Below are 13764 nucleotides of genomic sequence, written 5' to 3'. Positions count from 1 at the left end.
CCCCTTTGATGACCTCTAGGAGTCATCACTAAATGCAATTTGAATAACACCTTACACAGAACTAGTTACAAGATTCCCTCTTTTTATTGTTTCGAGAGCTCTTAAACTTTTGTACTGTTGGTCTTGTAAAGCAGCTAATCTCCTTTCTTGCTCTTTCATGGACCTTTGTAACCGGTTCGACCTATACCATTTGTACAATTTCACTAACCCTAACAATGTGATTATGCAAATCAATACTATTAATACAGGTTTTAATATATGCCACACAACGCTTTTACCAAGGTTGGCAAACCAACTTCCAACCTTTCCTACTCCATGACCTACTTTCTCCCAAACATTTACTTTTGTTAAATCTTCGATTTCTTTATGTATCTCTGTAATGTTTTGTATGACTTTCTCAAGTGGTTTTGAATTGTCTGGAATGTAAGTACAACATTCTTGGACCTTCAAAGCCTTGCAGACTCCGCCCTCTTTTGCTAGCAGAACGTCTAAAGCAAGACGGTTCTGAAGAACCATTGCCCTAATCGACTGCATCTCTCCTTCTACTAGCATCAATGACCTTTCAGTACTTGCAGATAATCTATCTACAACTGTAGCTAATCTCCTGATCTTAACATCGTTAAGTATTAAACCTAACATAGGAAACATTGCTCCAAATATGTCTCCAACTACTTCAGCATCTCCTATTTCCCTTTTCGTTCTTTTCGAAGCCTTTCCTTCTATGATCGCTAAATCCTTTGCATGATATATTTTGGGGAAGACAATTGCCAAGTAACACAAACCATACCAATTGTCAGGCAGTTTTACATAGGCATTTCTTCCACATACAAAATATACATTAGGAATCGCTTGCATCCCTTTCATGAAATCTTTCGTATAATACTCTAATCGAAAAGCATGTTCGCAATTTACTTCACCTACAAATACACTCTCATAATACGTCTTGCTTCGAGTTAAACATAACTTTCCTTTCTGCGTTCTATCCAAAGCTATTGGACCATTGCTACCCTTCTTCTTGTGTGCTTTTTCTTCTTCGGTCCAATCAGTTTTCTACTGTCCTGACATTTTTAGAATCTTCTGCCTTCTGTATCGGTCATCTACTTGTCCTATGAACTTTTTCTCTACCTCTGACACTTTGCAAGTCAGATTATTTCTGCGTGCATATGAAGTATCTAGTGTATCCCAAGGAAGAAAGAATTTTGCCAATCTGTCTTCCTTTTTATAATAGTCCCACTTATTCATTTGTTTATAATTCGGGACTTCAGGCAGTACCGAATCATAATTTGAAAAGTAGTACTCAAACCCTTCTCTACCATAAAATATACTAAGCAATAAACTACATGTTATCCCATATGTCAGTGGGAGATGATGATATCTGATGCCTTCATCTACAGAAGCCGGCAATTGCATGCATACATAACAATCCTTGGCCTCCATGGCATCAATATACTCATACAATAACTTGGCATATGCATTTGACCTAAAATTTCCCTGTGACTCGTCTACGTGTAACCTACGAGCTTCATCTGCCAGTAACGCCTTTTCACGAATTACATTGCTCTCCTCCTTCTTCCCAATAAGAGCAGGTTTCAAAGTCGTTACAGGCTTTACATCTGTTGTCTCTTTTTCACTTGCATGTCCTACCATGTATGATGTGGTAACTACTGTAATAATGAGAAAAATTACTACTGCTATTAGTGTACCTACTATGCATTTGGCTTTTCGGTTTGGGTTGCCATTCTCCATGTTATCCAAACAGCGTAGCTCTTTCCTTTTCGAAGAAAAGTTTTTCTTTCCAAGTCTTTGTCTTGCTTTATTTGCTTTCTCAGTCTGTAAAGTGCTCTTTATAAACAAAGTCTCTTTTTACAACAATGTCTTTTTATCTTCAACAATAGACAACCCTAACCCTTCTCCGTCCTCTAAATGTAATCCCTAATTTTATTCTTCTTTCCACTCGGCGCTAGGTTATCTTCTTCTTTATAGCTTAAACACAAAAGTCTTTATGCATCTACAATGATTTTTGTACCTGCAGCTCTAATAACATGTTCCAATAATTCTAAACGAATGACTTTTTCTTCTTGTTCTGGTATTTGATGACCAAAAGTCGGAAACTCTAATCGATTTAGTACTAGATCCTTGATCCGACTCAGGTAAGGGGGTATGGGAAGTGTGAAAGTCAGTAACCCCTCAGTCTCGAGTCCAGGCGTCAACATCCATATCTCCACTGCCACAAATGGATCGAGATTGATCACTTTCACTTCTTTCACTCTCCCAGATTTTTGTCCCCAAGACATCTGCTAGATAAGTCCACTCTGGGGTGGCGTACCTTCTGCAGGGCACACGTACCCTTCTTGATCTTCTCGGACTCTCAGATCCTGAATCTGTAGTTTCTTCTTCTTGATCCGACTCTTCAGAGATCGGGACAAGGGTTCTCTCTTGAGTTGCTTTTAAGCTTGGCCTTCTCCTTCTCTCCGGCCAACTAGCTTAGTCACTCCTTGTCCTCCTGCTCCTCGTCCTTGGACTTGTCTCTTGATCGCTTACAGCTTGTTCGTTATCTGACTCGAACTCCCAGGTACTCTCCTCTTCTGAGACGACTTCGGTCTCACTGGTGTCCTGACCGTCGTCGGCCTGCTCCGACACAGGCTCAGCCTCTTCGATCACCTCTACAGCTTGGCTTTCCCCCTCTGTGGCTTCTCCGCTTTCCGCTGGATTCTCATCCGAGAGAGGAGCTGTTTCTTCCAGAGGTGTTGGCACTCTTCGGGTGTGTGAGGCGTGTATCCAGTTGGGCAAGCCTCCACACTTTACTGCAGTGTTCGTAACTAGTATGACTTGGAACGGTCCTCGCCAGCGCACGTCTAGACAGTTCTTCCTGACATGCTTCTTCACCAGGACCCAGTCCCCTGGACACAAGTCATGGCACAAGTCTTGTGCTGATGGAACCTCTGCAGCCTGGACCTGGAGGGACACAGAATGAATGGCATCAGATAGTCCCTTGCAGTAGTCCAAGATCAAATCGTCTGTGATGTTCAACAACGCTGCAGTTGGAACCGATGGCAATCTTAATTTGCTCTACGATCCCTGAAGCTTCTGGTCGATAGCTGCAATGGAGCTTCTGGTCAATACTCAAGGCTGAACATAGCATCTTCACTATTTCGCTGTTGAAATGAGTTCCTCTGTCCGATTCCAAAGAGGATGGAACCCCGAACCTCGGTATCAACTCTCTAAGTAACAATTTTGCTACTGTAAGTGTATCGCACCTACGTGTCGGGTAAGCTTCAACCCATCTAGAAAATATACAGACAATCACTAAGACATATCTGAGTCGAGTGCACTTGGGCATTTCAATAAAATCCAGCTGCATTCTATTGAAAGGCCCCCCAGACCTCCCTATATGACTCAAAGTAACTGGTGTTCTCTTTCCTACGTTTAGTTGCTGACAGATCGCACAACGCTGACATACTGCTTCTGCCGCTACTCTAAACTTCGGATTAAACCACGTTTGTCTGAATACTCTCACCATAGCATCTCTACCTATGTGTGCTGATCCATGCAATTTCCTTGCCATTGGACTAACAAGTTCGTTTGGTAAAACTGCTCTCCCATCTGCAGAAATCCAAAAATTCATTTCACTTTTAGTACATCCAGCCGTTTCCCAGCCCTTTTTCTCATCATCTGGTGCATTTTCCTGAACACATTTTAACTCGTCCCACGTATCTACAGTGTCTAACAACATAGTCAACTCAGTTCTTTCCTGTATTCCCCCCACTTCTACATTGGTGTGAGAATAACCTTGTTCTGCACAGTAACGTGCTACCTCATCGGCATAACGGTTGCCTTGCGACACAAAGTCGGTATTCTTCGTGTGCGCGGCGCATTTGACGACCGCTATGGCTATCGGACCTTGTAATGCCTCTAACAATAATCTCACGAATTCTCCATTCCTAATAGGAGAACCCGAGGAGGTCATGTAACCTCTTTGAGACCATAACTGCCCATAGTCGTGAACTACCCCGAAACCATACTGGCTATCGGTGTATATGGTGACTCGAATTTTGTTACCTGCTAAACAGGCACGGGTCAAAGCAATAATTTCAGCTACCTGAGCGGAATGTACTCCTTCCAGGCAGGCGGCTTCCACAACTCTAGTAATTGTACAAACTGCATAAGCTGCTCTCAGCTGACCGATATCGTCTCTTACGCATGAACCATCAACAAAGAATATTTCATCGGGGTCAGTCAATGGCTCGTCTACGATATCTGGTCTCGGTTTGGTGCATAGTTCAGTCACATCAAGGCAGTCATGATCTGTACAGATTTCATCATCAATCTCATTTGGAAGTGGCATCAAAGTAGCAGGATTCAAGACAGAGCATCTCTTTAGGGTCACATTCTCAGCAGCCAATATGACTTGCTCGTAGCGTGTAAGCCTACTATTCGTCAGATGCTGAGTCTTAGTCCTGGTCATTAACAATTCCACAGAATGCGGTACGTACACCACTAACTGATGTCCCATAACCACACTTTCACATCTTTCAATGCTGACACCCGTTGCAGCTACGGATTTGAGACATCCGGGCAACGCTGCGGCTACTGGATCTAATGTAGCCGAAAAGTAAGCAACTGGCCTACGCGCATTGCTGTGTATCTGGGCCAAAACTGCTAAAGCGCAACCTTCTCTTTCGCAGCAGTAAAGCAAGAATGGTTTTTCGTAATCAGGCATTCCTAAAGCCGGGGCACGACACAAGTCCTCCCTCAGCTGCAAAAATGCCATCAAACAATCTTTGTCCCATGGTACCGGATCACTTACTCCTTTGTGCGTCAGTTGTAGTAACGGTTTTGCCTTCAGTGAAAAGTTGGCTATCCACTGCCGACAATAACCCACCATGCCTAGAAACATCCTGACTTCTCTTTGTGTTTTAGGCGCGTTCATTTTCATGATCGCCTCTATTCTGTCTGGAGACACCTTCCGTTTTCCCTTTTCAATCCTGTGGCCCAAGTATTGCACTTCAGTGAGACAATACTGCAATTTACTTGGAGACACCTTGTGTCCGTTCTCGGCCAAGTGATTTAACAAGGTGATGGTGTCTACCTTGCAAGCTTCCTCAGTTTCTGACGCCACTAGGAGGTCGTCTATGTACTGGACTAGAACCGAGTTCTTGGGCAGTACTAGACTTTCAAGATTTTTCTTCAGCAGCTGGTTAAAAATCGATGGGCTTTCTGTATACCCCTGGGGAATACGACACCATGTTAAAACGCGATTTTCCAGCTTAAAAGCGAAAAGATACTGGCTCTCCTCATCTAAAGGGATCGAAAAGAAAGCCTGGCATAAGTCTATAACTGTGAACCATTCCGCTTGGAACGGTATCTGAAACAATATTACTGATGGATTCGGTACCACTGGACAACATGAAACAACGATATTATTAATCTTTCGAAGGTCCTGCACTATTCTGTATTTTCCACTAGGCTTCTGCAAACCCATAATCGGGGAGTTACATGGACTTCCCACGATCTCCTTCAGTATTCCCTGTTTAATCATGGATTCGATCACAGGCTTTATTCCTGCAATTGTCTCCGGTGTCAACTTATATTGTGGTGTTCTTGGATACTCAGCATTGGGTTTTACCATGATCTTTACCGGTTCTACCCCTTTAATCAGTCCTATTTCTTCTCCAGTGAAATCCCACACCTCAGCTGACACTGTCTCCTTCAAGTCCTGTGGAAGCTCCTCCACCGTTAGGGTAGGATATAGTTCCACACATTCCTGCGAGTTTACAACCTTAAAATCGGCATCATCATCGTTAGTCTGCACTTCTACTCCTTCAGGTGTGCAATATATTGTGCAATTTAGTTTGCACAACAGATCTCTTCCTAACAGACACACAGGGCTAGAATCACAGATCACAAACTGATGTTCATCACTGTAATTCCCTATCTTCACTGACACTGGTTCAGTTAGAGGATTCATCATTCTCCTGTTTGCGACTCCTACCACCTGAATCGTCTCTCCCGACATTGGCAGACCTGGGACTACCGCCGATCTCAAAGTGGATCGAGTTGCCCCCGTATCTACCAAAAAGGTCGTAGGACATCCAGCCACCTCAGCTTCTACGTATGGTCCTCTCTGGTCTACCTCCAGGGCTGCTCCTAGAGTACAGTCTTCTTCCCTATTCACTCGTTGCCCTGTAAGAGGATCAACGTAGTAACATTATTCTCCTCCTACGAACAGTGGCAGTTGTCTATAGGTTTTTCCTCCATTTGTAATACGAGGCGGTTGAGGGAACGGGGCTCGAGGAGTCTGAGTCCCCCCTTTGATGAACTTTCCCTTCGGGACTGCTGCTCCCTTAACCATGCTGGTTTGAACCTCATCCTCCTCCTGTTCTAATTCCCCCGTCTCGACATTATAGGGACACTCGCGTCTCCAATGTCCCACCTCGTTACACTGATGGCACCTCGTTGTCTTTTTCAGTGTTGCGATATCTACCCTCGGTCTCGGTCTTTCTTCCTCATCTCTGCTCTGATTATTCTGTTTCTTTACTGGTGTTCCTGTTCCCTGTTGCCGCTGTCCACCCTTTCCAGCTGATTGCATCTGCACCAACATCAGCTTTTCCTTAAGTTTCTTTGCTTTTGAGTCTATTTCATCGCTACAGTACCTTGCATACCTCAGAATCTCATCTAAAGGTTTGTTTTGCCAACAAATCAAATGCTGTTGAATCATTAAGCTTATGTCTGGCCTTAATCCTAGGACAAACTTCGACACAAACTGTCCTATGTCTTTGGGGTCCATTACATCCAACCCACTGTACTGTTTGAATGCTTTCAGCAATCTCTCATAGAACTCGTGAACGGTCTCTTTAGGTTCCTGAGTTGTTCGATCTATCTTAACCCAGTCTATGTCTTGCACTGGCACTTTCTCTTTTAACCATGCAATTACTCTTTCGTACTTTTCCATTACTCTCTCTGATGGACCGTTTGTCTGAGCATCCCTCGGGGGTTCACAAGCGGGCCATTCAATACTAAGTTTGCATGCCGTCCACAAATCTCCGGGTACTACGATATCAAACAGAGTGTTCAAATCGATCCACAGTACCTTACAGATCTTCACGAACCTCTCTACCTGCTTGTACCACTCAACGGGGTTCTCTCTGAGCTTGGGGAAAGAATTAGTAAATGCCGCTAAATCCCCCCTACTCCAGGGCACATGGACGTAGTTTCCGTTCGCGATTTCTCGCAAAGGGAAAGCTTCCATTCGCATTAGCTCTCCATCTTGGGACCTCGCAAATGTACTCCTCCTGACGGATCCCCTCTTAGACCATCTTTCCTCCCATTTATCCAAATCCCTCCATACTCTGATACTCAGGATCAGTTCCTTTATGTGTACTTTCAGCTCAATCGTCCTGCGATCATCCAGATCTTGATCCGTGCAATTTAGCCTATGGTTACCCTGTAACGCTTTAGTTCGTGACATGTCTATCATATACCTGTCTGCCAACTCAGATAATTTTTCATGAACTGACCTCGCTTTTCGAGTAACGTCCTTAGACATAAACAGTATTTCATCATGATCATACAGCTCTATCCTTTCCATTGGCAATGTGCCGTCTATTATTTCATCCAAGTCTGATTTTAAACTCATTACATCGAGCCGTTTTGCCTTTATGTCAGCTTTCAGTACCTCAGTCCTAGGTGATTCGCTTACATCCCTCTCACCCCCACTACGAGCCCTACGTCTCGGTGCAGGTGAGTTATGAGGCATCCTTCTTGTTTCTCTTTGTTCCCACCTCTCTAGATCCTAAGCTCTCCCATCCTCCCTTGGGGTATGGTGGAACATTGATCTATTCCCCATTACTACATTCTGTCTTTTCGGCTCGGTCTCTCTAGATGCGAGATAGGATCTTCCGTTCTGTTCCACATCACTGCAACTTCCTTGCTGTCTGGTGTCACTTAATAAATGGAAAGGTCCTTCACGGTCCTCCATGTTCCCGCGATCCCGTCCGTGATCACTGGATGTATGGCGAGACCTTTCGCGACTCTCTATATTCTCGTGACTCCAGTGTTGCACGTTTTCTCCCGGGGCATGGTGAGTGCACCTGAAGCTATCTCGGTACTCCTGCGTCTTTCGTTCTCCCTCACTAAGAATGAGGCGAGGCACTCCCCCACACCCTGCACTCCTGTCGTTGCACATTTGTCTACTGCCACTAGTGGTATGGCAAGTATCTCCCTTGCTTCCTTGACTCCCTCTCTCCCACTCAGGGCTGCTTTCGTCAGCTCCGCAGTGAGAGAGGATCCTGTTATCCTGATCTCTCCATTCTGCTTCTGTTTCTAACTTTTTATTCTGAGTCTCTTCGGCAGCATCCCATTCTTTCAAATACTCCCTTAATTCCTTAAAGGTTTTCGGTTTCGGTCCCCTCAGATCCATCTGGCTTCTCTCCCTCTGTTCTATCCAGGGACCCGTTGCTGAATCCAATGGGGTACTCCGACTCCTTGGTCCTAGCAACTGCCTTTGGGAATTGATCGTATTATTCCTACTCTCCATCTCTGCCCTTTCCCTGTCCCATCGTGCCTGTTCCTCCTGCTGGACTCCCTCTGGGTTGTAGATTGACACTATAGGACCTATGGTAACAGGTACTTGTAGAGCATCTGGCAATTGATACGACCTTGCATGCTGCGTTTCTGGCACCTTCTGGACCACGAATCTTCCTACTACTCTCTGTACGGGACTAGATTGAGGTACTTCCTCACCTTTCTTGGGATCCCACTCTGTTACTGGGAGCGGTTTATATTCCCCCCATCTAGCTCCGTCCCCTTGCTGTAGTTCGGGACTTTCAGCTTCTCTGTTGTACGGAGGTGGTCTATCTAACAGTAGCCTATCTATCAGATCCTCATCTGGCTCGCTATCCTCATCTTCAACTCCCTCGCTTCATACTTCCACAACAAGATCGCGGACATACACAACAGCTTCAACAACCAACCAACGCACACCATGACCGAACAACCACCCCCCACCACCACCCTCCACGCCTGGACCCCGATCAGCACCGAAGACACCATCCGCACGATGAACTCCATCCACTCCGGATCACCGACCGACCCCTGCCCTCACCACGTCTTCAACAAGGCCGACGCCATCATCGCACCCCACCTGCGAGACATCATCAACACATCCTTCGACACCGCCACCTTCCCTGAGAGCTGGAAACACGCCGAACTCAGCGCTCTACTCAAGAAACCAACAGCGGACCCCACCGACCTCAAGAATTACCGCCCCATCTCGCTCCTCCCGTTTCCAGCCAAAGTCATCGAGAAAACCGTCAACAAGCAGATGGCCGCCTTCCTCGAGACGAACGGATCCCTCGACCCCTCACAGTCCGGCTTCCGAGCCAACCACAGCACCGAGACCGCCCTCATCGCCGCCACCGATGACATCCGAGCCCTGATGGACAACGGAGAAACAGCGGCCCTCATCCTCCTAGACCTCTCCGCGGCATTCGACACGGTCTGCCACCGCACCCTAGTACGGCGCCTCAGCAACGTCGGAATCCAGGACAAGGCGCTGGAATGGATCATCTCCTTCCTCGACGGAAGAACACAGAGAGTCCGCCTACCACCGTACAAATCAGAGGCCACCGAAGTCATCTGCGGCGTCCCCCAAGGATCATCTCTGAGCCCCACCCTCTTCAACGTCTACATGAGCTCCCTCGCGGCCATCGTACGCAAACACAACCTCAGCATAATCTCCTACGCCGACGACACCCAGCTGATCCTCTCCCTGACCAACGACCCCGCCGCCGCCAGAGCCAACCTACACGAAGGGATGAAAGAGGTAGCCGAGTGGATGACGACCAGCCGCCTGAAACTGAACTCGGACAAGACGGAGGTCCTCATCCTGGGCTCCTCTCCCTCCGCCTGGGACGACTCCTGGTGGCCTCCCGCCCTGGGCACCGCACCCAAACCGACAGACCATGCACGAAACCTGGGCTTCACCCTGGACTCCTCCCTCTCCATGACCAGGCAAGTCAACAACGTCTCCTCGGCATGCTTCAACATCCTACGCATGCTACGGAAGATCTTCTGGTGGATCCCCACCGAGACCAGGAAGACCGTCACCCAGGCCCTCGTCACCAGCCGACTGGACTACGGCAACGCCCTCTACGCCGGTACCACCGCCAAGCTCCAGAAGAGACTCCAGCGGATCCAGAACGCCTCAGCCAGACTCATCCTCGACATCCCACGAACCAGCCACATCTCCGGACATCTGAGAGACCTTCACTGGCTCCCCGTCAACAAAAGAATCACCTTCCGCCTCCTCACCCACGCACACAAAGCCCTACACGACCAAGGCCCGAGCTACCTCAACAGCCGAGTCAACTTCTACGCTCCCAAACGCCACCTCCGATCAGCCAACCACGCCCTCGCCGCCGTCCCCCGCATCCGAAGAGCGACTACAGGAGGAAGGTCCTTCTCCTACCTGGCCGCCAAGACCTGGAACTCCCTCCCTCCCGACCTGCGCCTGACCCAAGACCACCTCTCCTTCAGGAAGAAGCTGAAGACCTGGCTTTTCGAGCAGTAGCGGCTCCCTCCCCCCCCGCCCCCCCCAGCGCCTTGAGACCCTACGGGTATGTAGCGCGCTTTATAAGTGTCACTGATTGATTGATTGATCTTCTTCTAGAGGTTTCTTTTCTCCCGTAGTCTCTAGCATTGTGAACAATTTGTCTGCTTCTATTTTCTGCACCCTCCACTTTTTAGCTTCATCGTCCCATTTAGCATCCTGCACTGCTTTTACCGATCGTCTCACTCTTTCTTGGCGTCTATTCAAGCTCTTTTCGTGTGCCGTTCTAAACCATGCACTAAGGGCTTCGAATTGTGTTGGCCTCGGTAGAGGTCTCGTTGCAAGCATTACTGCTTTCAGTTGGTTCAATACTTCTAGCTTGAACGTCCCGTATCTCGGGAACGTCAGTTCCTTATTCCCTTCTGTTAGCTTATTCCACTCGGAGATCCATAGTATTGAGTGTAAGCCTACATTCACTGCCATATGATAAGCTGGTGTGCCTTCTGGTGGAGCTTCTTCTCCTGCATACAAGTTTTCTCTATCTCTCCTAAAGATCGCCCTTAAACGTTTAAAACACTTCATTTTCAAGAATCTACGATTTTCCTTAATTCTCTTCCTTGTTTACTTCCTGATGACAAACCACCAATCCCTACGCGGCTCTCGCTAACCAGCCTATCCCAGCGCGACTCTACGCTGACCGACCAATCTCAGCGCGGCTTCTACGCTGACGTCACTCGTCCCCTCTGCAGCAGTTCCCCTCCTTTCTCAACTCGTCTCACGGTCTTGCATGCGTTTTCATTCATACGCCGAAAAATGACTACTTCCGTCCAAGCGATCACTTTTCTCTGACTGTACGTCCACAGTCTAACTGTAATTGTCACCTCAACTGACGAGACGTCTTTCCTCTCACGGTCAGACGATCGCCTTAACTGATAGGTTACTTACACACAGTAAACGTCCGACCAGCGTCCGTTACTCATACACTCACTCTGTCACTCCCCCTATCATCGGTCCTTCGGGCGATCAATGGTACCTCATGACCCCCTTTCAATGGTAGACAATTACTCTGGGTGTTCGATACACCCGAACCACTTAAGCCCTTCTCTGGATCTTAAGATTTTATCCGGTTGCGCGCGCTCACAACCTTCCCTCAATCACACTACAGGCATTCAACTCCGCTTGACATTACAACACAGGTACAACACAAAACACCGCAATCTGGCAACGCATGACCCTTATACTCACTCTCGACCGACTCTGCTGCTTTTCTCTCGACGCACCGTCAGCACCTTCTTCAGCAGGGATTCTTCTTCTGGTCGTCGATGACTAGGGACCTTGGGGTAATCTAGACCTGACCTAGGTTGTCTTCCTCAAGAAGAAAACCATCTTTCTCTGCTACCAACTGCGGGGAATGAGATTTTGATACCTTTTCTGATCACTTAGATACCTATCTCATTCATCTATTTGGATCGATTATTTTCTGTCATTGAGTAAAAGACAAACCCCGCATAGGTTAAATTAACCCCATAAACTGACGCAACCTTGAAGAACCACTTACGACTGATAAAGTTTTAAAAATTTAATATAAAATCTGAATAAGTTGCATATACAATCCTCTCAGGATAAGATTCAACAAGTATACAGGAACTAAAAGGAACATAAATTCCCTAAAGAACCTCAGTCTACAAAAGAATACAATAAAAGTCAATTCCAATATCAGCAGATTAAAAAGCATAGACACAAAGTGGTTCCGTTGCGTCATCTACAAAAAGAGAAAAACAAGTTAATTCTGTCCCTACTCTGTACTAGGTGACATCCCTACTTCGCAAGTTCCTTACCTAAAAAAGATGTCAGCAGTTTGACTTCCAAAGAAGTTCAAACTCTCTTAGCCTCTAATGGTAACTTATGTCGAGAAGCAGTACCCTCTCTGCCTACCCATCCGCTCTCTAAGGGTCCTCGGCCTACTGCTCTCTTGCGCTCTGATCTCTCTCTCTGGCCATCTGCTCATGCCATCTGCGCTATCTTCTCCCCGGGGTACTGTCCCTAAATACACAATCACAGTATGGGTGGAACGCCCCTTGACGCCCACCACGTACATATTCACATGAGGTCATTTCTAGCTCTTTCCATAGTTTCATCTCTTCGCGTCGTCCGTTAAGTTGACCTTGCTTCGTAGGCACCATCTTCGTCTTCTTGCTGGTGACTTCATTGACATTCCAATTGACACTTTCAGAGCAAAGTCTATCACCTCAACAGACCTTTATTCTTTACGACTATATTCGTAACCTCATTTGGTCCTGTGAACGGTCATTTCTAAACAAGACCCAAATTCCAAGCGTCTCTTATCTCACTTAGGCCATAAACTTCGTCCAACATTGTCACCTTAAATCTAGCAAGACCTTTGACTCTTGTCTCGCACATTCAGATCAAAGCTATCCCCTGTTCCTGTGAGCCCACTAAATTACATACAGTAGACTACACTCCTGCGAACTCTTGGTCAGTTAGGTTAAAATCACACATGACCAAACCTTTCTAACATTCCTACAAACTCTTCTACACAGTATAACCTTTAACACACATTTATATATAATCGAATTTAGCAAAGCAATGATTATGCGCAAATGCATTCTACATAAAATACAACGTTTATTTCTCGTGCTTACATAGTGCTATACATACTCTGCACATTTCTTCGCTCTACATTTTCGCCGTTCTCTCCGTTTAATAATTACACACGTATATTCAGTTTGCACATTCTACTGTTCTTAAGCATTACTATACATTTCTATATTAGCCCACTATGTATACGGGCCTTTCCAATTCTAATACACTTTATAGAATAGATACAGGTACATTTCCTATTACATTGGTTACATCGGCTAATTTTACACTATAAGTGTTCCTTCATGTTACAACTTCTACGTTTATGCGATATGCTTGTAAATATGGTACATACATACTTTTTATTCAAATTGCGCTCTCTCAATATCATATGAACGAAACGAGCAGTGAAAACATTATGAACAGTAAACATTGTCAAACAATGATAAAATGAGAAAAGGTAATGAAACAGTAAGGCTGAGAAAGCAAAATCAGTCAGCATCAGAAGGCATCTTAAGGGGCAATCTGGATTTGTTTCTTTGCTGCGTATTAGTGTGAGAAGAGACAGAACGCAGAGCAGATTCCTTGTCATCCTGAGAGCGAGGCAGACGATT

Source organism: Lissotriton vulgaris, chromosome 4_1, assembly GCF_964263255.1.
Source record: "Lissotriton vulgaris chromosome 4_1, aLisVul1.2, whole genome shotgun sequence".
Taxonomy (NCBI): Eukaryota; Metazoa; Chordata; class Amphibia; order Caudata; family Salamandridae; genus Lissotriton; species Lissotriton vulgaris.
Note: the sequence above shows the minus strand (reverse complement) of the source record.